Below are 25,786 nucleotides of genomic sequence, written 5' to 3'. Positions count from 1 at the left end.
CCGTAATAGACGACATCACCAAACAGCTCCATAGTCACATACACAGCAAAGGAGAGATGTTGTTTACACCTAGTGATGTCAGTGGTATTGAGTGACATCACAGCACAGTGCTAAGGCTCCTGGGCCTGGACACAGCAGCGGCTGCAATATCTCAACGGAGAATACGTTTATATATATGTGTGTGTGTGCGCGTATATATATATATATATATATATATATATATATATATATATATATTTCTCCGCCGAAATCACTTTTAAACCCATTTCCACCTTTTTTTCCCTTCTCTTCCTCTTACTTTTTTTTCACGTTTTTTTACGTTTTTCTCCTTTTCGCCTCTTTTCTGGGCGTATTATTCTTCTTTTTCTTCTTTTTTTTCGTCTAATGCATACCCCATCAGTGCAGCAATGCTTATTCAATACCGCCAGCAGATGGAGACACTGGGGGATAATTTTCTAAGGATTTATACTGATTTTTCCTGTCTGAATTTGTCGCACAGAAAGTTGCAGGCCAAATATGTGTGACATTTCTGCGACTTTAGCTTCTAGAGCATTTTTACAACATTATACATAGGTGCTGAATACATAAAAAGCGACTGTTCAGCGACAGACAAGTCGCATCGGCTGAAAGTAGGCCAGAATGTCAGTCCATGTTGGAGCAGGTTTAGATACAGTCTAAAGCATAGATCTCAAAGTCTGTGCACAGAATTTAGCAAGGGCCTCGCACCTTCTGATGCATCAGGTAGGTGCACAATAGCATAGCCTAACCCTCTGTACTTTGGTCTATATTGATGCGGGACATAGACAGCCAGCTGATGACCAATCCATTAGTGCAATGGATGGCTGGAAGCATTTGTCTTTGCCTTTGCAATACCACAGAAGCAATGCATGGTCAATGTACAGCAATGACACACCTGTGTGAACAGCCAGGAGACCCCCCCCCCCCATGTTATGTTACATAGTTACATAGTTAGTACGGTCGAAAAAAGACATATGTCCATCAAGTTCAACCAGGGAATTAAGGGGTAGGGGTGTGGCGCGATATTGGGGAAGGGATGAGATTTTATATTTCTTCATAAGCATTAATCTTATTTTGTCAATTAGGAACATTCAGCACCCACCCGCTATCAAGGCAGCTGCCTATCATGTCATGCCCTACCTGCACAGGTGTGCTGGCTACTCAAATGATCCAATTAAGGAGGCCATTTAGTCAGCAGCAGCAGAAGTCCTGTGCCTGGACGCTCCAACAGCGGCCAGACACAAGCAGAAGCAGAAGCAGCAGCAGCACCACCTTTTGTTTTTTGGCTGCAGCTGCAGCAGCAGCAGCAAGGCCCACAGGGCTGGCTAGCTGGCTAGCCAGCAAGCAGGTAGCAATGAAAGTAGGAATCTTTCTTTTTAACCCTGTAAGGGGGTGGTGCACTGTACCCGAAGATACTGCCATATCGGGTCAATGCATAGGGCGACGGAAGCAAGCTTCGAAATCGGCCCCCGTTCTCAAAAATCCATTTAATATATGGTCCCCAGATAGGGGACGTATCAGATATTAAACTGATAAGAACAGATACTACACTTGATCTTAGCCAAAAGGCCGAGAAGCGATAACCGTGAAAGGGGCGGGCCCAACAAGGTCCCCTTCATGGGCACTATCACTGCTTGCTGTCAGGGAGGCTGCCAGACAATTTTCCATGCACACTCTGGGCTGGGGGGCAGTCAACCACCAGTACACACAGCAGAACCTAAACCCATACCATTATTGCTAAGCAGCAAGACAGGGGCCCATTGCACTCCCACGGGGCCTTTTTAAATGCAATCCATAACCCGGATTTGCCAGGAACCCTTCTTACTCCTCCTACTTGCATGTGACACTGGGCTTAGGATCTGCATAGGAAACACACACACAAGCACACACCTACCTTTGTTGCCTGCAGATGCCTCCTTGGCTGTCCCCAAACGGTATCAAACCAACACCCACGGGAAGCTGTAAGCATAGAGGACATGCCTGCACCCCATTGGACTTACCTGTGTGGGTTAAACCCGGGTTATTTGACAACCTATGGCGGTGATGGTTCTGCTCAGGCAGAGCAGTGCTGATGCTCCTCATAAAGCTGTCGCTGCTGTGAAGGTTCTAGGTGACATCACAAATCCCTATGGTTACATACACAACAAAGCTGGGTTGTTGTTGTTTACACTCTGCAAGGCCTGTGGAAGTGAGTGACATCATAGCACTGTAGTTCTGAGGGTTCTAGATGGATGCAACAATCTCCTGTTGCTTCTATGAAGGCCATAATAGACGACATCACCAAACAGCTCCATAGTCACATACACAGCAAAGGAGAGATGTTGTTTACACCTAGTGATGTCAGTGGTATTGAGTGACATCACAGCACAGTGCTAAGGCTCCTGGGCCTGGACACAGCAGCGGCTGCAATATCTCAACGGAGAATACGTTTATATATATGTGTGTGTGTGCGCGTATATATATATATATATATATATATATATATATATATATTTCTCCGCCGAAATCACTTTTAAACCCATTTCCACCTTTTTTTCCCTTCTCTTCCTCTTACTTTTTTTTCACGTTTTTTTACGTTTTTCTCCTTTTCGCCTCTTTTCTGGGCGTATTATTCTTCTTTTTCTTCTTTTTTTTCGTCTAATGCATACCCCATCAGTGCAGCAATGCTTATTCAATACCGCCAGCAGATGGAGACACTGGGGGATAATTTTCTAAGGATTTATACTGATTTTTCCTGTCTGAATTTGTCGCACAGAAAGTTGCAGGCCAAATATGTGTGACATTTCTGCGACTTTAGCTTCTAGAGCATTTTTACAACATTATACATAGGTGCTGAATACATAAAAAGCGACTGTTCAGCGACAGACAAGTCGCATCGGCTGAAAGTAGGCCAGAATGTCAGTCCATGTTGGAGCAGGTTTAGATACAGTCTAATGCATAGATCTCAAAGTCTGTGCACAGAATTTAGCAAGGGCCTCGCACCTTCTGATGCATCAGGTAGGTGCACAATAGCATAGCCTAACCCTCTGTACTTTGGTCTATATTGATGCGGGACATAGACAGCCAGCTGATGACCAATCCATTAGTGCAATGGATGGCTGGAAGCATTTGTCTTTGCCTTTGCAATACCACAGAAGCAATGCATGGTCAATGTACAGCAATGACACACCTGTGTGAACAGCCAGGAGACCCCCCCCCCCCATGTTATGTTACATAGTTACATAGTTAGTACGGTCGAAAAAAGACATATGTCCATCAAGTTCAACCAGGGAATTAAGGGGTAGGGGTGTGGCGCGATATTGGGGAAGGGATGAGATTTTATATTTCTTCATAAGCATTAATCTTATTTTGTCAATTAGGAACATTCAGCACCCACCCGCTATCAAGGCAGCTGCCTATCATGTCATGCCCTACCTGCACAGGTGTGCTGGCTACTCAAATGATCCAATTAAGGAGGCCATTTAGTCAGCAGCAGCAGAAGTCCTGTGCCTGGACGCTCCAACAGCGGCCAGACACAAGCAGAAGCAGAAGCAGCAGCAGCACCACCTTTTGTTTTTTGGCTGCAGCAGCAGCAGCAGCAAGGCCCACAGGGCTGGCTAGCTGGCTAGCCAGCAAGCAGGTAGCAATGAAAGTAGGAATCTTTCTTTTTAACCCTGTAAGGGGGTGGTGCACTGTACCCGAAGATACTGCCATATCGGGTCAATGCATAGGGCGACGGAAGCAAGCTTCGAAATCGGCCCCCGTTCTCAAAAATCCATTTAATATATGGTCCCCAGATAGGGGACGTATCAGATATTAAACTGATAAGAACAGATACTACACTTGATCTTAGCCAAAAGGCCGAGAAGCGATAACCGTGAAAGGGGCGGGCCCAACAAGGTCCCCTTCATGGGCACTATCACTGCTTGCTGTCAGGGAGGCTGCCAGACAATTTTCCATGCACACTCTGGGCTGGGGGGCAGTCAACCACCAGTACACACAGCAGAACCTAAACCCATACCATTATTGCTAAGCAGCAAGACAGGGGCCCATTGCACTCCCACGGGGCCTTTTTAAATGCAATCCATAACCCGGATTTGCCAGGAACCCTTCTTACTCCTCCTACTTGCATGTGACACTGGGCTTAGGATCTGCATAGGAAACACACACACAAGCACACACCTACCTTTGTTGCCTGCAGATGCCTCCTTGGCTGTCCCCAAACGGTATCAAACCAACACCCACGGGAAGCTGTAAGCATAGAGGACATGCCTGCACCCCATTGGACTTACCTGTGTGGGTTAAACCCGGGTTATTTGACAACCTATGGCGGTGATGGTTCTGCTCAGGCAGAGCAGTGCTGATGCTCCTCATAAAGCTGTCGCTGCTGTGAAGGTTCTAGGTGACATCACAAATCCCTATGGTTACATACACAACAAAGCTGGGTTGTTGTTGTTTACACTCTGCAAGGCCTGTGGAAGTGAGTGACATCATAGCACTGTAGTTCTGAGGGTTCTAGATGGATGCAACAATCTCCTGTTGCTTCTATGAAGGCCATAATAGACGACATCACCAAACAGCTCCATAGTCACATACACAGCAAAGGAGAGATGTTGTTTACACCTAGTGATGTCAGTGGTATTGAGTGACATCACAGCACAGTGCTAAGGCTCCTGGGCCTGGACACAGCAGCGGCTGCAATATCTCAACGGAGAATACGTTTATATATATGTGTGTGTGTGCGCGTATATATATATATTTCTCCGCCGAAATCACTTTTAAACCCATTTCCACCTTTTTTTCCCTTCTCTTCCTCTTACTTTTTTTTCACGTTTTTTTACGTTTTTCTCCTTTTCGCCTCTTTTCTGGGCGTATTATTCTTCTTTTTCTTCTTTTTTTTCGTCTAATGCATACCCCATCAGTGCAGCAATGCTTATTCAATACCGCCAGCAGATGGAGACACTGGGGGATAATTTTCTAAGGATTTATACTGATTTTTCCTGTCTGAATTTGTCGCACAGAAAGTTGCAGGCCAAATATGTGTGACATTTCTGCGACTTTAGCTTCTAGAGCATTTTTACAACATTATACATAGGTGCTGAATACATAAAAAGCGACTGTTCAGCGACAGACAAGTCGCATCGGCTGAAAGTAGGCCAGAATGTCAGTCCATGTTGGAGCAGGTTTAGATACAGTCTAAAGCATAGATCTCAAAGTCTGTGCACAGAATTTAGCAAGGGCCTCGCACCTTCTGATGCATCAGGTAGGTGCACAATAGCATAGCCTAACCCTCTGTACTTTGGTCTATATTGATGCGGGACATAGACAGCCAGCTGATGACCAATCCATTAGTGCAATGGATGGCTGGAAGCATTTGTCTTTGCCTTTGCAATACCACAGAAGCAATGCATGGTCAATGTACAGCAATGACACACCTGTGTGAACAGCCAGGAGACCCCCCCCCCCATGTTATGTTACATAGTTACATAGTTAGTACGGTCGAAAAAAGACATATGTCCATCAAGTTCAACCAGGGAATTAAGGGGTAGGGGTGTGGCGCGATATTGGGGAAGGGATGAGATTTTATATTTCTTCATAAGCATTAATCTTATTTTGTCAATTAGGAACATTCAGCACCCACCCGCTATCAAGGCAGCTGCCTATCATGTCATGCCCTACCTGCACAGGTGTGCTGGCTACTCAAATGATCCAATTAAGGAGGCCATTTAGTCAGCAGCAGCAGAAGTCCTGTGCCTGGACGCTCCAACAGCGGCCAGACACAAGCAGAAGCAGAAGCAGCAGCAGCACCACCTTTTGTTTTTTGGCTGCAGCAGCAGCAGCAGCAAGGCCCACAGGGCTGGCTAGCTGGCTAGCCAGCAAGCAGGTAGCAATGAAAGTAGGAATCTTTCTTTTTAACCCTGTAAGGGGGTGGTGCACTGTACCCGAAGATACTGCCATATCGGGTCAATGCATAGGGCGACGGAAGCAAGCTTCGAAATCGGCCCCCGTTCTCAAAAATCCATTTAATATATGGTCCCCAGATAGGGGACGTATCAGATATTAAACTGATAAGAACAGATACTACACTTGATCTTAGCCAAAAGGCCGAGAAGCGATAACCGTGAAAGGGGCGGGCCCAACAAGGTCCCCTTCATGGGCACTATCACTGCTTGCTGTCAGGGAGGCTGCCAGACAATTTTCCATGCACACTCTGGGCTGGGGGGCAGTCAACCACCAGTACACACAGCAGAACCTAAACCCATACCATTATTGCTAAGCAGCAAGACAGGGGCCCATTGCACTCCCACGGGGCCTTTTTAAATGCAATCCATAACCCGGATTTGCCAGGAACCCTTCTTACTCCTCCTACTTGCATGTGACACTGGGCTTAGGATCTGCATAGGAAACACACACACAAGCACACACCTACCTTTGTTGCCTGCAGATGCCTCCTTGGCTGTCCCCAAACGGTATCAAACCAACACCCACGGGAAGCTGTAAGCATAGAGGACATGCCTGCACCCCATTGGACTTACCTGTGTGGGTTAAACCCGGGTTATTTGACAACCTATGGCGGTGATGGTTCTGCTCAGGCAGAGCAGTGCTGATGCTCCTCATAAAGCTGTCGCTGCTGTGAAGGTTCTAGGTGACATCACAAATCCCTATGGTTACATACACAACAAAGCTGGGTTGTTGTTGTTTACACTCTGCAAGGCCTGTGGAAGTGAGTGACATCATAGCACTGTAGTTCTGAGGGTTCAAGATGGATGCAACAATCTCCTGTTGCTTCTATGAAGGCCGTAATAGACGACATCACCAAACAGCTCCATAGTCACATACACAGCAAAGGAGAGATGTTGTTTACACCTAGTGATGTCAGTGGTATTGAGTGACATCACAGCACAGTGCTAAGGCTCCTGGGCCTGGACACAGCAGCGGCTGCAATATCTCAACGGAGAATACGTTTATATATATGTGTGTGTGTGCGCGTATATATATATATATATATATATATATATATATATATATATATATATATATATATTTCTCCGCCGAAATCACTTTTAAACCCATTTCCACCTTTTTTTCCCTTCTCTTCCTCTTACTTTTTTTTCACGTTTTTTTACGTTTTTCTCCTTTTCGCCTCTTTTCTGGGCGTATTATTCTTCTTTTTCTTCTTTTTTTTCGTCTAATGCATACCCCATCAGTGCAGCAATGCTTATTCAATACCGCCAGCAGATGGAGACACTGGGGGATAATTTTCTAAGGATTTATACTGATTTTTCCTGTCTGAATTTGTCGCACAGAAAGTTGCAGGCCAAATATGTGTGACATTTCTGCGACTTTAGCTTCTAGAGCATTTTTACAACATTATACATAGGTGCTGAATACATAAAAAGCGACTGTTCAGCGACAGACAAGTCGCATCGGCTGAAAGTAGGCCAGAATGTCAGTCCATGTTGGAGCAGGTTTAGATACAGTCTAAAGCATAGATCTCAAAGTCTGTGCACAGAATTTAGCAAGGGCCTCGCACCTTCTGATGCATCAGGTAGGTGCACAATAGCATAGCCTAACCCTCTGTACTTTGGTCTATATTGATGCGGGACATAGACAGCCAGCTGATGACCAATCCATTAGTGCAATGGATGGCTGGAAGCATTTGTCTTTGCCTTTGCAATACCACAGAAGCAATGCATGGTCAATGTACAGCAATGACACACCTGTGTGAACAGCCAGGAGACCCCCCCCCCCATGTTATGTTACATAGTTACATAGTTAGTACGGTCGAAAAAAGACATATGTCCATCAAGTTCAACCAGGGAATTAAGGGGTAGGGGTGTGGCGCGATATTGGGGAAGGGATGAGATTTTATATTTCTTCATAAGCATTAATCTTATTTTGTCAATTAGGAACATTCAGCACCCACCCGCTATCAAGGCAGCTGCCTATCATGTCATGCCCTACCTGCACAGGTGTGCTGGCTACTCAAATGATCCAATTAAGGAGGCCATTTAGTCAGCAGCAGCAGAAGTCCTGTGCCTGGACGCTCCAACAGCGGCCAGACACAAGCAGAAGCAGAAGCAGCAGCAGCACCACCTTTTGTTTTTTGGCTGCAGCAGCAGCAGCAGCAAGGCCCACAGGGCTGGCTAGCTGGCTAGCCAGCAAGCAGGTAGCAATGAAAGTAGGAATCTTTCTTTTTAACCCTGTAAGGGGGTGGTGCACTGTACCCGAAGATACTGCCATATCGGGTCAATGCATAGGGCGACGGAAGCAAGCTTCGAAATCGGCCCCCGTTCTCAAAAATCCATTTAATATATGGTCCCCAGATAGGGGACGTATCAGATATTAAACTGATAAGAACAGATACTACACTTGATCTTAGCCAAAAGGCCGAGAAGCGATAACCGTGAAAGGGGCGGGCCCAACAAGGTCCCCTTCATGGGCACTATCACTGCTTGCTGTCAGGGAGGCTGCCAGACAATTTTCCATGCACACTCTGGGCTGGGGGGCAGTCAACCACCAGTACACACAGCAGAACCTAAACCCATACCATTATTGCTAAGCAGCAAGACAGGGGCCCATTGCACTTCCACGGGGCCTTTTTAAATGCAATCCATAACCCGGATTTGCCAGGAACCCTTCTTACTCCTCCTACTTGCATGTGACACTGGGCTTAGGATCTGCATAGGAAACACACACACAAGCACACACCTACCTTTGTTGCCTGCAGATGCCTCCTTGGCTGTCTCCAAACGGTATCAAACCAACACCCACGGGAAGCTGTAAGCATAGAGGACATGCCTGCACCCCATTGGACTTACCTGTGTGGGTTAAACCCGGGTTATTTGACAACCTATGGCGGTGATGGTTCTGCTCAGGCAGAGCAGTGCTGATGCTCCTCATAAAGCTGTCGCTGCTGTGAAGGTTCTAGGTGACATCACAAATCCCTATGGTTACATACACAACAAAGCTGGGTTGTTGTTGTTTACACTCTGCAAGGCCTGTGGAAGTGAGTGACATCATAGCACTGTAGTTCTGAGGGTTCTAGATGGATGCAACAATCTCCTGTTGCTTCTATGAAGGCCATAATAGACGACATCACCAAACAGCTCCATATTCACATACACAGCAAAGGAGAGATGTTGTTTACACCTAGTGATGTCAGTGGTATTGAGTGACATCACAGCACAGTGCTAAGGCTCCTGGGCCTGGACACAGCAGCGGCTGCAATATCTCAACGGAGAATACGTTTATATATATGTGTGTGTGTGCGCGTATATATATATATATATATATATATATATATATATATATATATATTTCTCCGCCGAAATCACTTTTAAACCCATTTCCACCTTTTTTTCCCTTCTCTTCCTCTTACTTTTTTTTCACGTTTTTTTACGTTTTTCTCCTTTTCGCCTCTTTTCTGGGCGTATTATTCTTCTTTTTCTTCTTTTTTTTCGTCTAATGCATACCCCATCAGTGCAGCAATGCTTATTCAATACCGCCAGCAGATGGAGACACTGGGGGATAATTTTCTAAGGATTTATACTGATTTTTCCTGTCTGAATTTGTCGCACAGAAAGTTGCAGGCCAAATATGTGTGACATTTCTGCGACTTTAGCTTCTAGAGCATTTTTACAACATTATACATAGGTGCTGAATACATAAAAAGCGACTGTTCAGCGACAGACAAGTCGCATCGGCTGAAAGTAGGCCAGAATGTCAGTCCATGTTGGAGCAGGTTTAGATACAGTCTAAAGCATAGATCTCAAAGTCTGTGCACAGAATTTAGCAAGGGCCTCGCACCTTCTGATGCATCAGGTAGGTGCACAATAGCATAGCCTAACCCTCTGTACTTTGGTCTATATTGATGCGGGACATAGACAGCCAGCTGATGACCAATCCATTAGTGCAATGGATGGCTGGAAGCATTTGTCTTTGCCTTTGCAATACCACAGAAGCAATGCATGGTCAATGTACAGCAATGACACACCTGTGTGAACAGCCAGGAGACCCCCCCCCCCCATGTTATGTTACATAGTTACATAGTTAGTACGGTCGAAAAAAGACATATGTCCATCAAGTTCAACCAGGGAATTAAGGGGTAGGGGTGTGGCGCGATATTGGGGAAGGGATGAGATTTTATATTTCTTCATAAGCATTAATCTTATTTTGTCAATTAGGAACATTCAGCACCCACCCGCTATCAAGGCAGCTGCCTATCATGTCATGCCCTACCTGCACAGGTGTGCTGGCTACTCAAATGATCCAATTAAGGAGGCCATTTAGTCAGCAGCAGCAGAAGTCCTGTGCCTGGACGCTCCAACAGCGGCCAGACACAAGCAGAAGCAGAAGCAGCAGCAGCACCACCTTTTGTTTTTTGGCTGCAGCAGCAGCAGCAGCAAGGCCCACAGGGCTGGCTAGCTGGCTAGCCAGCAAGCAGGTAGCAATGAAAGTAGGAATCTTTCTTTTTAACCCTGTAAGGGGGTGGTGCACTGTACCCGAAGATACTGCCATATCGGGTCAATGCATAGGGCGACGGAAGCAAGCTTCGAAATCGGCCCCCGTTCTCAAAAATCCATTTAATATATGGTCCCCAGATAGGGGACGTATCAGATATTAAACTGATAAGAACAGATACTACACTTGATCTTAGCCAAAAGGCCGAGAAGCGATAACCGTGAAAGGGGCGGGCCCAACAAGGTCCCCTTCATGGGCACTATCACTGCTTGCTGTCAGGGAGGCTGCCAGACAATTTTCCATGCACACTCTGGGCTGGGGGGCAGTCAACCACCAGTACACACAGCAGAACCTAAACCCATACCATTATTGCTAAGCAGCAAGACAGGGGCCCATTGCACTCCCACGGGGCCTTTTTAAATGCAATCCATAACCCGGATTTGCCAGGAACCCTTCTTACTCCTCCTACTTGCATGTGACACTGGGCTTAGGATCTGCATAGGAAACACACACACAAGCACACACCTACCTTTGTTGCCTGCAGATGCCTCCTTGGCTGTCCCCAAACGGTATCAAACCAACACCCACGGGAAGCTGTAAGCATAGAGGACATGCCTGCACCCCATTGGACTTACCTGTGTGGGTTAAACCCGGGTTATTTGACAACCTATGGCGGTGATGGTTCTGCTCAGGCAGAGCAGTGCTGATGCTCCTCATAAAGCTGTCGCTGCTGTGAAGGTTCTAGGTGACATCACAAATCCCTATGGTTACATACACAACAAAGCTGGGTTGTTGTTGTTTACACTCTGCAAGGCCTGTGGAAGTGAGTGACATCATAGCACTGTAGTTCTGAGGGTTCTAGATGGATGCAACAATCTCCTGTTGCTTCTATGAAGGCCATAATAGACGACATCACCAAACAGCTCCATAGTCACATACACAGCAAAGGAGAGATGTTGTTTACACCTAGTGATGTCAGTGGTATTGAGTGACATCACAGCACAGTGCTAAGGCTCCTGGGCCTGGACACAGCAGCGGCTGCAATATCTCAACGGAGAATACGTTTATATATATGTGTGTGTGTGCGCGTATATATATATATATATATATATATATATATATTTCTCCGCCGAAATCACTTTTAAACCCATTTCCACCTTTTTTTCCCTTCTCTTCCTCTTACTTTTTTTTCACGTTTTTTTACGTTTTTCTCCTTTTCGCCTCTTTTCTGGGCGTATTATTCTTCTTTTTCTTCTTTTTTTTCGTCTAATGCATACCCCATCAGTGCAGCAATGCTTATTCAATACCGCCAGCAGATGGAGACACTGGGGGATAATTTTCTAAGGATTTATACTGATTTTTCCTGTCTGAATTTGTCGCACAGAAAGTTGCAGGCCAAATATGTGTGACATTTCTGCGACTTTAGCTTCTAGAGCATTTTTACAACATTATACATAGGTGCTGAATACATAAAAAGCGACTGTTCAGCGACAGACAAGTCGCATCGGCTGAAAGTAGGCCAGAATGTCAGTCCATGTTGGAGCAGGTTTAGATACAGTCTAAAGCATAGATCTCAAAGTCTGTGCACAGAATTTAGCAAGGGCCTCGCACCTTCTGATGCATCAGGTAGGTGCACAATAGCATAGCCTAACCCTCTGTACTTTGGTCTATATTGATGCGGGACATAGACAGCCAGCTGATGACCAATCCATTAGTGCAATGGATGGCTGGAAGCATTTGTCTTTGCCTTTGCAATACCACAGAAGCAATGCATGGTCAATGTACAGCAATGACACACCTGTGTGAACAGCCAGGAGACCCCCCCCCCATGTTATGTTACATAGTTACATAGTTAGTACGGTCGAAAAAAGACATATGTCCATCAAGTTCAACCAGGGAATTAAGGGGTAGGGGTGTGGCGCGATATTGGGGAAGGGATGAGATTTTATATTTCTTCATAAGCATTAATCTTATTTTGTCAATTAGGAACATTCAGCACCCACCCGCTATCAAGGCAGCTGCCTATCATGTCATGCCCTACCTGCACAGGTGTGCTGGCTACTCAAATGATCCAATTAAGGAGGCCATTTAGTCAGCAGCAGCAGAAGTCCTGTGCCTGGACGCTCCAACAGCGGCCAGACACAAGCAGAAGCAGAAGCAGCAGCAGCACCACCTTTTGTTTTTTGGCTGCAGCAGCAGCAGCAGCAAGGCCCACAGGGCTGGCTAGCTGGCTAGCCAGCAAGCAGGTAGCAATGAAAGTAGGAATCTTTCTTTTTAACCCTGTAAGGGGGTGGTGCACTGTACCCGAAGATACTGCCATATCGGGTCAATGCATAGGGCGACGGAAGCAAGCTTCGAAATCGGCCCCCGTTCTCAAAAATCCATTTAATATATGGTCCCCAGATAGGGGACGTATCAGATATTAAACTGATAAGAACAGATACTACACTTGATCTTAGCCAAAAGGCCGAGAAGCGATAACCGTGAAAGGGGCGGGCCCAACAAGGTCCCCTTCATGGGCACTATCACTGCTTGCTGTCAGGGAGGCTGCCAGACAATTTTCCATGCACACTCTGGGCTGGGGGGCAGTCAACCACCAGTACACACAGCAGAACCTAAACCCATACCATTATTGCTAAGCAGCAAGACAGGGGCCCATTGCACTCCCACGGGGCCTTTTTAAATGCAATCCATAACCCGGATTTGCCAGGAACCCTTCTTACTCCTCCTACTTGCATGTGACACTGGGCTTAGGATCTGCATAGGAAACACACACACAAGCACACACCTACCTTTGTTGCCTGCAGATGCCTCCTTGGCTGTCCCCAAACGGTATCAAACCAACACCCACGGGAAGCTGTAAGCATAGAGGACATGCCTGCACCCCATTGGACTTACCTGTGTGGGTTAAACCCGGGTTATTTGACAACCTATGGCGGTGATGGTTCTGCTCAGGCAGAGCAGTGCTGATGCTCCTCATAAAGCTGTCGCTGCTGTGAAGGTTCTAGGTGACATCACAAATCCCTATGGTTACATACACAACAAAGCTGGGTTGTTGTTGTTTACACTCTGCAAGGCCTGTGGAAGTGAGTGACATCATAGCACTGTAGTTCTGAGGGTTCTAGATGGATGCAACAATCTCCTGTTGCTTCTATGAAGGCCATAATAGACGACATCACCAAACAGCTCCATAGTCACATACACAGCAAAGGAGAGATGTTGTTTACACCTAGTGATGTCAGTGGTATTGAGTGACATCACAGCACAGTGCTAAGGCTCCTGGGCCTGGACACAGCAGCGGCTGCAATATCTCAACGGAGAATACGTTTATATATATGTGTGTGTGTGCGCGTATATATATATATATATATATATATATATATATATATATTCTCCGCCGAAATCACTTTTAAACCCATTTCCACCTTTTTTTCCCTTCTCTTCCTCTTACTTTTTTTTCACGTTTTTTTACGTTTTTCTCCTTTTCGCCTCTTTTCTGGGCGTATTATTCTTCTTTTTCTTCTTTTTTTTCGTCTAATGCATACCCCATCAGTGCAGCAATGCTTATTCAATACCGCCAGCAGATGGAGACACTGGGGGATAATTTTCTAAGGATTTATACTGATTTTTCCTGTCTGAATTTGTCGCACAGAAAGTTGCAGGCCAAATATGTGTGACATTTCTGCGACTTTAGCTTCTAGAGCATTTTTACAACATTATACATAGGTGCTGAATACATAAAAAGCGACTGTTCAGCGACAGACAAGTCGCATCGGCTGAAAGTAGGCCAGAATGTCAGTCCATGTTGGAGCAGGTTTAGATACAGTCTAAAGCATAGATCTCAAAGTCTGTGCACAGAATTTAGCAAGGGCCTCGCACCTTCTGATGCATCAGGTAGGTGCACAATAGCATAGCCTAACCCTCTGTACTTTGGTCTATATTGATGCGGGACATAGACAGCCAGCTGATGACCAATCCATTAGTGCAATGGATGGCTGGAAGCATTTGTCTTTGCCTTTGCAATACCACAGAAGCAATGCATGGTCAATGTACAGCAATGACACACCTGTGTGAACAGCCAGGAGACCCCCCCCCCCCATGTTATGTTACATAGTTACATAGTTAGTACGGTCGAAAAAAGACATATGTCCATCAAGTTCAACCAGGGAATTAAGGGGTAGGGGTGTGGCGCGATATTGGGGAAGGGATGAGATTTTATATTTCTTCATAAGCATTAATCTTATTTTGTCAATTAGGAACATTCAGCACCCACCCGCTATCAAGGCAGCTGCCTATCATGTCATGCCCTACCTGCACAGGTGTGCTGGCTACTCAAATGATCCAATTAAGGAGGCCATTTAGTCAGCAGCAGCAGAAGTCCTGTGCCTGGACGCTCCAACAGCGGCCAGACACAAGCAGAAGCAGAAGCAGCAGCAGCACCACCTTTTGTTTTTTGGCTGCAGCAGCAGCAGCAGCAAGGCCCACAGGGCTGGCTAGCTGGCTAGCCAGCAAGCAGGTAGCAATGAAAGTAGGAATCTTTCTTTTTAACCCTGTAAGGGGGTGGTGCACTGTACCCGAAGATACTGCCATATCGGGTCAATGCATAGGGCGACGGAAGCAAGCTTCGAAATCGGCCCCCGTTCTCAAAAATCCATTTAATATATGGTCCCCAGATAGGGGACGTATCAGATATTAAACTGATAAGAACAGATACTACACTTGATCTTAGCCAAAAGGCCGAGAAGCGATAACCGTGAAAGGGGCGGGCCCAACAAGGTCCCCTTCATGGGCACTATCACTGCTTGCTGTCAGGGAGGCTGCCAGACAATTTTCCATGCACACTCTGGGCTGGGGGGCAGTCAACCACCAGTACACACAGCAGAACCTAAACCCATACCATTATTGCTAAGCAGCAAGACAGGGGCCCATTGCACTCCCACGGGGCCTTTTTAAATGCAATCCATAACCCGGATTTGCCAGGAACCCTTCTTACTCCTCCTACTTGCATGTGACACTGGGCTTAGGATCTGCATAGGAAACACACACACAAGCACACACCTACCTTTGTTGCCTGCAGATGCCTCCTTGGCTGTCCCCAAACGGTATCAAACCAACACCCACGGGAAGCTGTAAGCATAGAGGACATGCCTGCACCCCATTGGACTTACCTGTGTGGGTTAAACCCGGGTTATTTGACAACCTATGGCGGTGATGGTTCTGCTCAGGCAGAGCAGTGCTGATGCTCCTCATAAAGCTGTCGCTGCTGTGAAGGTTCTAGGTGACATCACAAATCCCTATGGTTACATACACAACAAAGCTGGGTTGTTGTTGTTTACACTCTGCAAGGCCTGTGGAAGTGAGTGACATCATAGCACTGTAGTTCTGAGGGTTCTAGATGGATGCAACAATCTCCTGTTGCTTCTATGAAGGCCATAATAGACGACATCACCAAACAGCTCCATAGTCACATACACAGCAAAGGAGAGATGTTGTTTACACCTAGTGATGTCAGTGGTATTGAGTGACATCACAGCACAGTGCTAAGGCTCCTGGGCCTGGACACAGCAGCGGCTGCAATATCTCAACGGAGAATACGTTTATATATATGTGTGTGTGTGCGCGTATATATATATATATATATATATATATATATATATATATATATATATTTCTCCGCCGAAATCACTTTTAAACCCATTTCCACCTTTTTTTCCCTTCTCTTCCTCTTACTTTTTTTTCACGTTTTTTTACGTTTTTCTCCTTTTCGCCTCTTTTCTGGGCGTATTATTCTTCTTTTTCTTCTTTTTTTTCGTCTAATGCATACCCCATCAGTGCAGCAATGCTTATTCAATACCGCCAGCAGATGGAGACACTGGGGGATAATTTTCTAAGGATTTATACTGATTTTTCCTGTCTGAATTTGTCGCACAGAAAGTTGCAGGCCAAATATGTGTGACATTTCTGCGACTTTAGCTTCTAGAGCATTTTTACAACATTATACATAGGTGCTGAATACATAAAAAGCGACTGTTCAGCGACAGACAAGTCGCATCGGCTGAAAGTAGGCCAGAATGTCAGTCCATGTTGGAGCAGGTTTAGATACAGTCTAAAGCATAGATCTCAAAGTCTGTGCACAGAATTTAGCAAGGGCCTCGCACCTTCTGATGCATCAGGTAGGTGCACAATAGCATAGCCTAACCCTCTGTACTTTGGTCTATATTGATGCGGGACATAGACAGCCAGCTGATGACCAATCCATTAGTGCAATGGATGGCTGGAAGCATTTGTCTTTGCCTTTGCAATACCACAGAAGCAATGCATGGTCAATGTACAGCAATGACACACCTGTGTGAACAGCCAGGAGACCCCCCCCCCCCCATGTTATGTTACATAGTTACATAGTTAGTACGGTCGAAAAAAGACATATGTCCATCAAGTTCAACCAGGGAATTAAGGGGTAGGGGTGTGGCGCGATATTGGGGAAGGGATGAGATTTTATATTTCTTCATAAGCATTAATCTTATTTTGTCAATTAGGAACATTCAGCACCCACCCGCTATCAAGGCAGCTGCCTATCATGTCATGCCCTACCTGCACAGGTGTGCTGGCTACTCAAATGATCCAATTAAGGAGGCCATTTAGTCAGCAGCAGCAGAAGTCCTGTGCCTGGACGCTCCAACAGCGGCCAGACACAAGCAGAAGCAGAAGCAGCAGCAGCACCACCTTTTGTTTTTTGGCTGCAGCAGCAGCAGCAGCAAGGCCCACAGGGCTGGCTAGCTGGCTAGCCAGCAAGCAGGTAGCAATGAAAGTAGGAATCTTTCTTTTTAACCCTGTAAGGGGGTGGTGCACTGTACCCGAAGATACTGCCATATCGGGTCAATGCATAGGGCGACGGAAGCAAGCTTCGAAATCGGCCCCCGTTCTCAAAAATCCATTTAATATATGGTCCCCAGATAGGGGACGTATCAGATATTAAACTGATAAGAACAGATACTACACTTGATCTTAGCCAAAAGGCCGAGAAGCGATAACCGTGAAAGGGGCGGGCCCAACAAGGTCCCCTTCATGGGCACTATCACTGCTTGCTGTCAGGGAGGCTGCCAGACAATTTTCCATGCACACTCTGGGCTGGGGGGCAGTCAACCACCAGTACACACAGCAGAACCTAAACCCATACCATTATTGCTAAGCAGCAAGACAGGGGCCCATTGCACTCCCACGGGGCCTTTTTAAATGCAATCCATAACCCGGATTTGCCAGGAACCCTTCTTACTCCTCCTACTTGCATGTGACACTGGGCTTAGGATCTGCATAGGAAACACACACACAAGCACACACCTACCTTTGTTGCCTGCAGATGCCTCCTTGGCTGTCCCCAAACGGTATCAAACCAACACCCACGGGAAGCTGTAAGCATAGAGGACATGCCTGCACCCCATTGGACTTACCTGTGTGGGTTAAACCCGGGTTATTTGACAACCTATGGCGGTGATGGTTCTGCTCAGGCAGAGCAGTGCTGATGCTCCTCATAAAGCTGTCGCTGCTGTGAAGGTTCTAGGTGACATCACAAATCCCTATGGTTACATACACAACAAAGCTGGGTTGTTGTTGTTTACACTCTGCAAGGCCTGTGGAAGTGAGTGACATCATAGCACTGTAGTTCTGAGGGTTCTAGATGGATGCAACAATCTCCTGTTGCTTCTATGAAGGCCATAATAGACGACATCACCAAACAGCTCCATAGTCACATACACAGCAAAGGAGAGATGTTGTTTACACCTAGTGATGTCAGTGGTATTGAGTGACATCACAGCACAGTGCTAAGGCTCCTGGGCCTGGACACAGCAGCGGCTGCAATATCTCAACGGAGAATACGTTTATATATATGTGTGTGTGTGCGCGTATATATATATATATATATATATATATATATATATATATATATTTCTCCGCCGAAATCACTTTTAAACCCATTTCCACCTTTTTTTCCCTTCTCTTCCTCTTACTTTTTTTTCACGTTTTTTTACGTTTTTCTCCTTTTCGCCTCTTTTCTGGGCGTATTATTCTTCTTTTTCTTCTTTTTTTTCGTCTAATGCATACCCCATCAGTGCAGCAATGCTTATTCAATACCGCCAGCAGATGGAGACACTGGGGGATAATTTTCTAAGGATTTATACTGATTTTTCCTGTCTGAATTTGTCGCACAGAAAGTTGCAGGCCAAATATGTGTGACATTTCTGCGACTTTAGCTTCTAGAGCATTTTTACAACATTATACATAGGTGCTGAATACATAAAAAGCGACTGTTCAGCGACAGACAAGTCGCATCGGCTGAAAGTAGGCCAGAATGTCAGTCCATGTTGGAGCAGGTTTAGATACAGTCTAAAGCATAGATCTCAAAGTCTGTGCACAGAATTTAGCAAGGGCCTCGCACCTTCTGATGCATCAGGTAGGTGCACAATAGCATAGCCTAACCCTCTGTACTTTGGTCTATATTGATGCGGGACATAGACAGCCAGCTGATGACCAATCCATTAGTGCAATGGATGGCTGGAAGCATTTGTCTTTGCCTTTGCAATACCACAGAAGCAATGCATGGTCAATGTACAGCAATGACACACCTGTGTGAACAGCCAGGAGACCCCCCCCCCCCATGTTATGTTACATAGTTACATAGTTAGTACGGTCGAAAAAAGACATATGTCCATCAAGTTCAACCAGGGAATTAAGGGGTAGGGGTGTGGCGCGATATTGGGGAAGGGATGAGATTTTATATTTCTTCATAAGCATTAATCTTATTTTGTCAATTAGGAACATTCAGCACCCACCCGCTATCAAGGCAGCTGCCTATCATGTCATGCCCTACCTGCACAGGTGTGCTGGCTACTCAAATGATCCAATTAAGGAGGCCATTTAGTCAGCAGCAGCAGAAGTCCTGTGCCTGGACGCTCCAACAGCGGCCAGACACAAGCAGAAGCAGAAGCAGCAGCAGCACCACCTTTTGTTTTTTGGCTGCAGCAGCAGCAGCAGCAAGGCCCACAGGGCTGGCTAGCTGGCTAGCCAGCAAGCAGGTAGCAATGAAAGTAGGAATCTTTCTTTTTAACCCTGTAAGGGGGTGGTGCACTGTACCCGAAGATACTGCCATATCGGGTCAATGCATAGGGCGACGGAAGCAAGCTTCGAAATCGGCCCCCGTTCTCAAAAATCCATTTAATATATGGTCCCCAGATAGGGGACGTATCAGATATTAAACTGATAAGAACAGATACTACACTTGATCTTAGCCAAAAGGCCGAGAAGCGATAACCGTGAAAGGGGCGGGCCCAACAAGGTCCCCTTCATGGGCACTATCACTGCTTGCTGTCAGGGAGGCTGCCAGACAATTTTCCATGCACACTCTGGGCTGGGGGGCAGTCAACCACCAGTACACACAGCAGAACCTAAACCCATACCATTATTGCTAAGCAGCAAGACAGGGGCCCATTGCACTCCCACGGGGCCTTTTTAAATGCAATCCATAACCCGGATTTGCCAGGAACCCTTCTTACTCCTCCTACTTGCATGTGACACTGGGCTTAGGATCTGCATAGGAAACACACACACAAGCACACACCTACCTTTGTTGCCTGCAGATGCCTCCTTGGCTGTCCCCAAACGGTATCAAACCAACACCCACGGGAAGCTGTAAGCATAGAGGACATGCCTGCACCCCATTGGACTTACCTGTGTGGGTTAAACCCGGGTTATTTGACAACCTATGGCGGTGATGGTTCTGCTCAGGCAGAGCAGTGCTGATGCTCCTCATAAAGCTGTCGCTGCTGTGAAGGTTCTAGGTGACATCACAAATCCCTATGGTTACATACACAACAAAGCTGGGTTGTTGTTTACACTCTGCAAGGCCTGTGGAAGTGAGTGACATCATAGCACTGTAGTTCTGAGGGTTCTAGATGGATGCAACAATCTCCTGTTGCTTCTATGAAGGCCATAATAGACGACATCACCAAACAGCTCCATAGTCACATACACAGCAAAGGAGAGATGTTGTTTACACCTAGTGATGTCAGTGGTATTGAGTGACATCACAGCACAGTGCTAAGGCTCCTGGGCCTGGACACAGCAGCGGCTGCAATATCTCAACGGAGAATACGTTTATATATATGTGTGTGTGTGCGCGTATATATATATATATATATATATATATATATATATATATATATTTCTCCGCCGAAATCACTTTTAAACCCATTTCCACCTTTTTTTCCCTTCTCTTCCTCTTACTTTTTTTTCACGTTTTTTTACGTTTTTCTCCTTTTCGCCTCTTTTCTGGGCGTATTATTCTTCTTTTTCTTCTTTTTTTTCGTCTAATGCATACCCCATCAGTGCAGCAATGCTTATTCAATACCGCCAGCAGATGGAGACACTGGGGGATAATTTTCTAAGGATTTATACTGATTTTTCCTGTCTGAATTTGTCGCACAGAAAGTTGCAGGCCAAATATGTGTGACATTTCTGCGACTTTAGCTTCTAGAGCATTTTTACAACATTATACATAGGTGCTGAATACATAAAAAGCGACTGTTCAGCGACAGACAAGTCGCATCGGCTGAAAGTAGGCCAGAATGTCAGTCCATGTTGGAGCAGGTTTAGATACAGTCTAAAGCATAGATCTCAAAGTCTGTGCACAGAATTTAGCAAGGGCCTCGCACCTTCTGATGCATCAGGTAGGTGCACAATAGCATAGCCTAACCCTCTGTACTTTGGTCTATATTGATGCGGGACATAGACAGCCAGCTGATGACCAATCCATTAGTGCAATGGATGGCTGGAAGCATTTGTCTTTGCCTTTGCAATACCACAGAAGCAATGCATGGTCAATGTACAGCAATGACACACCTGTGTGAACAGCCAGGAGACCCCCCCCCCATGTTATGTTACATAGTTACATAGTTAGTACGGTCGAAAAAAGACATATGTCCATCAAGTTCAACCAGGGAATTAAGGGGTAGGGGTGTGGCGCGATATTGGGGAAGGGATGAGATTTTATATTTCTTCATAAGCATTAATCTTATTTTGTCAATTAGGAACATTCAGCACCCACCCGCTATCAAGGCAGCTGCCTATCATGTCATGCCCTACCTGCACAGGTGTGCTGGCTACTCAAATGATCCAATTAAGGAGGCCATTTAGTCAGCAGCAGCAGAAGTCCTGTGCCTGGACGCTCCAACAGCGGCCAGACACAAGCAGAAGCAGAAGCAGCAGCAGCACCACCTTTTGTTTTTTGGCTGCAGCAGCAGCAGCAGCAAGGCCCACAGGGCTGGCTAGCTGGCTAGCCAGCAAGCAGGTAGCAATGAAAGTAGGAATCTTTCTTTTTAACCCTGTAAGGGGGTGGTGCACTGTACCCGAAGATACTGCCATATCGGGTCAATGCATAGGGCGACGGAAGCAAGCTTCGAAATCGGCCCCCGTTCTCAAAAATCCATTTAATATATGGTCCCCAGATAGGGGACGTATCAGATATTAAACTGATAAGAACAGATACTACACTTGATCTTAGCCAAAAGGCCGAGAAGCGATAACCGTGAAAGGGGCGGGCCCAACAAGGTCCCCTTCATGGGCACTATCACTGCTTGCTGTCAGGGAGGCTGCCAGACAATTTTCCATGCACACTCTGGGCTGGGGGGCAGTCAACCACCAGTACACACAGCAGAACCTAAACCCATACCATTATTGCTAAGCAGCAAGACAGGGGCCCATTGCACTCCCACGGGGCCTTTTTAAATGCAATCCATAACCCGGATTTGCCAGGAACCCTTCTTACTCCTCCTACTTGCATGTGACACTGGGCTTAGGATCTGCATAGGAAACACACACACAAGCACACACCTACCTTTGTTGCCTGCAGATGCCTCCTTGGCTGTCCCCAAACGGTATCAAACCAACACCCACGGGAAGCTGTAAGCATAGAGGACATGCCTGCACCCCATTGGACTTACCTGTGTGGGTTAAACCCGGGTTATTTGACAACCTATGGCGGTGATGGTTCTGCTCAGGCAGAGCAGTGCTGATGCTCCTCATAAAGCTGTCGCTGCTGTGAAGGTTCTAGGTGACATCACAAATCCCTATGGTTACATACACAACAAAGCTGGGTTGTTGTTGTTTACACTCTGCAAGGCCTGTGGAAGTGAGTGACATCATAGCACTGTAGTTCTGAGGGTTCTAGATGGATGCAACAATCTCCTGTTGCTTCTATGAAGGCCATAATAGACGACATCACCAAACAGCTCCATAGTCACATACACAGCAAAGGAGAGATGTTGTTTACACCTAGTGATGTCAGTGGTATTGAGTGACATCACAGCACAGTGCTAAGGCTCCTGGGCCTGGACACAGCAGCGGCTGCAACATCTCAACGGAGAATACGTTTATATATATGTGTGTGTGTGCGCGTATATATATATATATATATATATATATATATATATATATATATATATATTTCTCCGCCGAAATCACTTTTAAACCCATTTCCACCTTTTTTTCCCTTCTCTTCCTCTTACTTTTTTTTCACGTTTTTTTACGTTTTTCTCCTTTTCGCCTCTTTTCTGGGCGTATTATTCTTCTTTTTCTTCTTTTTTTTCGTCTAATGCATACCCCATCAGTGCAGCAATGCTTATTCAATACCGCCAGCAGATGGAGACACTGGGGGATAATTTTCTAAGGATTTATACTGATTTTTCCTGTCTGAATTTGTCGCACAGAAAGTTGCAGGCCAAATATGTGTGACATTTCTGCGACTTTAGCTTCTAGAGCATTTTTACAACATTATACATAGGTGCTGAATACATAAAAAGCGACTGTTCAGCGACAGACAAGTCGCATCGGCTGAAAGTAGGCCAGAATGTCAGTCCATGTTGGAGCAGGTTTAGATACAGTCTAAAGCATAGATCTCAAAGTCTGTGCACAGAATTTAGCAAGGGCCTCGCACCTTCTGATGCATCAGGTAGGTGCACAATAGCATAGCCTAACCCTCTGTACTTTGGTCTATATTGATGCGGGACATAGACAGCCAGCTGATGACCAATCCATTAGTGCAATGGATGGCTGGAAGCATTTGTCTTTGCCTTTGCAATACCACAGAAGCAATGCATGGTCAATGTACAGCAATGACACACCTGTGTGAACAGCCAGGAGACCCCCCCCCCCATGTTATGTTACATAGTTACATAGTTAGTACGGTCGAAAAAAGACATATGTCCATCAAGTTCAACCAGGGAATTAAGGGGTAGGGGTGTGGCGCGATATTGGGGAAGGGATGAGATTTTATATTTCTTCATAAGCATTAATCTTATTTTGTCAATTAGGAACATTCAGCACCCACCCGCTATCAAGGCAGCTGCCTATCATGTCATGCCCTACCTGCACAGGTGTGCTGGCTACTCAAATGATCCAATTAAGGAGGCCATTTAGTCAGCAGCAGCAGAAGTCCTGTGCCTGGACGCTCCAACAGCGGCCAGACACAAGCAGAAGCAGAAGCAGCAGCAGCACCACCTTTTGTTTTTTGGCTGCAGCAGCAGCAGCAGCAAGGCCCACAGGGCTGGCTAGCTGGCTAGCCAGCAAGCAGGTAGCAATGAAAGTAGGAATCTTTCTTTTTAACCCTGTAAGGGGGTGGTGCACTGTACCCGAAGATACTGCCATATCGGGTCAATGCATAGGGCGACGGAAGCAAGCTTCGAAATCGGCCCCCGTTCTCAAAAATCCATTTAATATATGGTCCCCAGATAGGGGACGTATCAGATATTAAACTGATAAGAACAGATACTACACTTGATCTTAGCCAAAAGGCCGAGAAGCGATAACCGTGAAAGGGGCGGGCCCAACAAGGTCCCCTTCATGGGCACTATCACTGCTTGCTGTCAGGGAGGCTGCCAGACAATTTTCCATGCACACTCTGGGCTGGGGGGCAGTCAACCACCAGTACACACAGCAGAACCTAAACCCATACCATTATTGCTAAGCAGCAAGACAGGGGCCCATTGCACTCCCACGGGGCCTTTTTAAATGCAATCCATAACCCGGATTTGCCAGGAACCCTTCTTACTCCTCCTACTTGCATGTGACACTGGGCTTAGGATCTGCATAGGAAACACACACACAAGCACACACCTACCTTTGTTGCCTGCAGATGCCTCCTTGGCTGTCCCCAAACGGTATCAAACCAACACCCACGGGAAGCTGTAAGCATAGAGGACATGCCTGCACCCCATTGGACTTACCTGTGTGGGTTAAACCCGGGTTATTTGACAACCTATGGCGGTGATGGTTCTGCTCAGGCAGAGCAGTGCTGATGCTCCTCATAAAGCTGTCGCTGCTGTGAAGGTTCTAGGTGACATCACAAATCCCTATGGTTACATACACAACAAAGCTGGGTTGTTGTTTACACTCTGCAAGGCCTGTGGAAGTGAGTGACATCATAGCACTGTAGTTCTGAGGGTTCTAGATGGATGCAACAATCTCCTGTTGCTTCTATGAAGGCCATAATAGACGACATCACCAAACAGCTCCATAGTCACATACACAGCAAAGGAGAGATGTTGTTTACACCTAGTGATGTCAGTGGTATTGAGTGACATCACAGCACAGTGCTAAGGCTCCTGGGCCTGGACACAGCAGCGGCTGCAATATCTCAACGGAGAATACGTTTATATATATGTGTGTGTGTGCGCGTATATATATATATATATATATATATATATATATATATATATATATATTTCTCCGCCGAAATCACTTTTAAACCCATTTCCACCTTTTTTTCCCTTCTCTTCCTCTTACTTTTTTTTCACGTTTTTTTACGTTTTTCTCCTTTTCGCCTCTTTTCTGGGCGTATTATTCTTCTTTTTCTTCTTTTTTTTCGTCTAATGCATACCCCATCAGTGCAGCAATGCTTATTCAATACCGCCAGCAGATGGAGACACTGGGGGATAATTTTCTAAGGATTTATACTGATTTTTCCTGTCTGAATTTGTCGCACAGAAAGTTGCAGGCCAAATATGTGTGACATTTCTGCGACTTTAGCTTCTAGAGCATTTTTACAACATTATACATAGGTGCTGAATACATAAAAAGCGACTGTTCAGCGACAGACAAGTCGCATCGGCTGAAAGTAGGCCAGAATGTCAGTCCATGTTGGAGCAGGTTTAGATACAGTCTAAAGCATAGATCTCAAAGTCTGTGCACAGAATTTAGCAAGGGCCTCGCACCTTCTGATGCATCAGGTAGGTGCACAATAGCATAGCCTAACCCTCTGTACTTTGGTCTATATTGA

The 25,786-nt window shown here is 45.9% G+C and overlaps 11 non-coding genes across 11 annotated transcripts; all 11 read right to left on the bottom strand.

Annotated features, from left to right (window-relative positions):
- Positions 1–1,408: 1,408 nt before the first annotated feature.
- On the bottom strand, positions 1,409–1,599 carry LOC130340585 (U2 spliceosomal RNA). The gene has a single exon (XR_008880680.1). It is a non-coding gene; the product is annotated as a U2 spliceosomal RNA (small nuclear RNA).
- Positions 1,600–3,679: 2,080 nt separating this feature from the next.
- LOC130340584 (U2 spliceosomal RNA) lies at positions 3,680–3,870 on the bottom strand. The gene has a single exon (XR_008880679.1). It is a non-coding gene; the product is annotated as a U2 spliceosomal RNA (small nuclear RNA).
- Positions 3,871–5,923: 2,053 nt separating this feature from the next.
- Positions 5,924–6,114, bottom strand: LOC130340583 (U2 spliceosomal RNA). Its single transcript, XR_008880678.1, has one exon. It is a non-coding gene; the product is annotated as a U2 spliceosomal RNA (small nuclear RNA).
- Positions 6,115–8,209: 2,095 nt separating this feature from the next.
- On the bottom strand, positions 8,210–8,400 carry LOC130340582 (U2 spliceosomal RNA). Its single transcript, XR_008880677.1, has one exon. It is a non-coding gene; the product is annotated as a U2 spliceosomal RNA (small nuclear RNA).
- Positions 8,401–10,486: 2,086 nt separating this feature from the next.
- On the bottom strand, positions 10,487–10,677 carry LOC130340581 (U2 spliceosomal RNA). Its single transcript, XR_008880676.1, has one exon. It is a non-coding gene; the product is annotated as a U2 spliceosomal RNA (small nuclear RNA).
- A 2,072-nt stretch (positions 10,678–12,749) lies between these two features.
- LOC130340578 (U2 spliceosomal RNA) lies at positions 12,750–12,940 on the bottom strand. Its single transcript, XR_008880674.1, has one exon. It is a non-coding gene; the product is annotated as a U2 spliceosomal RNA (small nuclear RNA).
- A 2,079-nt stretch (positions 12,941–15,019) lies between these two features.
- Positions 15,020–15,210, bottom strand: LOC130340577 (U2 spliceosomal RNA). The gene has a single exon (XR_008880673.1). It is a non-coding gene; the product is annotated as a U2 spliceosomal RNA (small nuclear RNA).
- A 2,089-nt stretch (positions 15,211–17,299) lies between these two features.
- LOC130340576 (U2 spliceosomal RNA) lies at positions 17,300–17,490 on the bottom strand. Its single transcript, XR_008880672.1, has one exon. It is a non-coding gene; the product is annotated as a U2 spliceosomal RNA (small nuclear RNA).
- A 2,084-nt stretch (positions 17,491–19,574) lies between these two features.
- LOC130340575 (U2 spliceosomal RNA) lies at positions 19,575–19,765 on the bottom strand. Its single transcript, XR_008880671.1, has one exon. It is a non-coding gene; the product is annotated as a U2 spliceosomal RNA (small nuclear RNA).
- A 2,079-nt stretch (positions 19,766–21,844) lies between these two features.
- LOC130340574 (U2 spliceosomal RNA) lies at positions 21,845–22,035 on the bottom strand. Its single transcript, XR_008880670.1, has one exon. It is a non-coding gene; the product is annotated as a U2 spliceosomal RNA (small nuclear RNA).
- Positions 22,036–24,124: 2,089 nt separating this feature from the next.
- Positions 24,125–24,315, bottom strand: LOC130340573 (U2 spliceosomal RNA). Its single transcript, XR_008880669.1, has one exon. It is a non-coding gene; the product is annotated as a U2 spliceosomal RNA (small nuclear RNA).
- Between the last annotated feature and the right edge of the window lie 1,471 nt (positions 24,316–25,786).

Source organism: Hyla sarda, unplaced genomic scaffold (genome assembly GCF_029499605.1).
Source record: "Hyla sarda isolate aHylSar1 unplaced genomic scaffold, aHylSar1.hap1 scaffold_597, whole genome shotgun sequence".
Classification (NCBI taxonomy): Eukaryota; Metazoa; Chordata; class Amphibia; order Anura; family Hylidae; genus Hyla; species Hyla sarda.
This window is presented reverse-complemented; position numbering and strand designations above follow the sequence as displayed.